The sequence below is a fragment of the Eptatretus burgeri genome, chromosome 10 (genome assembly GCF_056783735.1).
Source record: "Eptatretus burgeri isolate ZD-2024b chromosome 10, Ebu_testis_v1, whole genome shotgun sequence".
Lineage (NCBI taxonomy): Eukaryota > Metazoa > Chordata > Myxini > Myxiniformes > Myxinidae > Eptatretus > Eptatretus burgeri.
This window is the reverse complement of record NC_140970.1, coordinates 39527674-39529371: the sequence shown is the minus strand read 5'-3', so window position 1 is coordinate 39529371 and position 1698 is coordinate 39527674. Positions and strand designations below refer to the sequence as shown.

Genomic DNA, 1698 nt, shown 5'->3' with positions numbered 1-1698 from the left:
CTCCCACCACCATTAACATTTATCGTTCCAATCTTGAAACTGGCCATGAGGAAAATAATAGCTTCTAAGAATAAGACCAGAAGTGGGATAATTGATTATAATCCCTTTCCGCCTTGGCAATCAATATTTTAAAGCGGTGACAGTGTGCCTGGTGGAAACCGAATAAGTCAGGCTTACGCACGATAGCCTGAGCACACTCAAGGAAGGACGGTAGATCTGGAAAGTATTCCGTCAGGTTTATATTGCATTTCCTGTATGCATTTTAAGAAGAGTCTTATTTGTTCGGGGGGGGGGGGTAGGACCATGACTGGGCGGCTTCTCCACCGTTTCCACCTGACTGTTCCTGTTTTCTTCCAGGTCAGATTCGTCAGAGTCGGTTTTAGTTTCCGAGTCACACAAGCTTGTACTGTCCTGCATATCGATACTGTGGTCAGTATTGATACACGGATCTGTACTGGTTATGAGGTCTATGTGCTCTTCCATTGTGGGAACATGTCCTGGTGAAGGAACGGAAAGAATCGGGGGAGTTGACGAACGGAAACATCATCAGCGGGTGCAGAGATCTCGCTTCCCTCAACCGTAACAGTGTTATCGACCTCCAGCAGCATGGAGGTAGATAATACTTTGGGGGTCTCTCGTAAAACATCCATTTTAACGTTTCCAGCTTCACCACGTGATGAAATGGGAGCAGTAACAGGGTTAACATTTGCTTCGCTATTTCCTGCTGACAAGGATTCAGGGTTAACATTTACCAAGTGACAGCAGGTTCATCACTAGTGTTCTGTGTATCACCGTCGATGGACTTTCCAATAGGAGAGTTTTTAACGAGTGAAACAGTTTCATTTACTGCGATAACAGGTAAAGCGGTCTCTGTAAGGGAGACGTCGATGTCCTCACCGGCAAGTAGGGTAAACTTGTTGGCTGTAGGTACCAGGTCCATTCCGTAGGTAACGGGTCCATTCCATAGGTACCAGGTCCATTCCGTAGGTACCGGGTCCATTCCGGGTAGGCCTTGTCGAGTGACGTCAGTCACAACTGCGGGAACATTACCGACAGATTCCTCGTTTGTAAATGCCGCCTTCTTTTGGATTAAACGACCATCAGGTAAAGTCTTTCTCTTCCTTGATGAGACGATGGTGAAACCATCACAAACATTCGTTTTGCTGTTTAGACTATCGGGCTGGGAGGCCTGGGAGGACTGGGCGTCATTACCGGACACGGGATTCGCTTCCTTCACAGTCGAGGAAGAGGAAGAGGAAGAGGAAGAAGACGTATTCCTGTTGACGAGGTTTGTTTCATCGTTTGACGAGGTCACCTTTGGGCAAGATCGTTTCAAGTGTCCGAAATTACCACATTCGAAACATTTCAAGGTGTCAGTGGTTACGTAGACTTGCTAATCATGATTATCAATTTTGAGTTTTAAAACGATGTTCAAGGTTCTTTCAGCGTTAGAGGGAGGAAGCACCACATAAGCTTGTCTCCGAAAAGACATCACGTGCTTCGTCCGATCGTCATGGCTACGTAAAGGTAACATGGTGATCTGAGAAACCACAGAACCATAACGAGATAGTTCGGAGATCAGCGTCTGATTCTTCAGGAAAGGAGCGTTCGAGATCATGACCTTCACGGCCGGTGTGTCCAGAGGGGAGATGAGCACGAAATGTCCGTCATTTGTTGATAGTCCGGTCGATCCGATTT

At 46.7% G+C, this 1698-nt stretch overlaps 2 long non-coding RNA genes across 2 annotated transcripts in view; one reads left to right on the top strand and one right to left on the bottom strand.

The window, feature by feature from the left end:
• LOC147018369 (uncharacterized) overlaps positions 1 to 1698 on the top strand; it is a 41754-nt gene that overhangs the window by 6297 nt on the left and 33759 nt on the right. The gene's annotated exons all lie outside the window — the stretch shown is intronic.
• The window catches only part of LOC147018370 (uncharacterized), a 6867-nt gene that overhangs the window by 4441 nt on the left and 728 nt on the right, over positions 1 to 1698 (bottom strand). Inside the window, exon 1 of the long non-coding RNA XR_015062351.1 lies at positions 898 to 1698. This exon is cut by the window's right edge and continues 728 nt beyond it. This is a non-coding gene — a long non-coding RNA (uncharacterized LOC147018370). The remainder of the gene's footprint in view (positions 1 to 897) is intronic.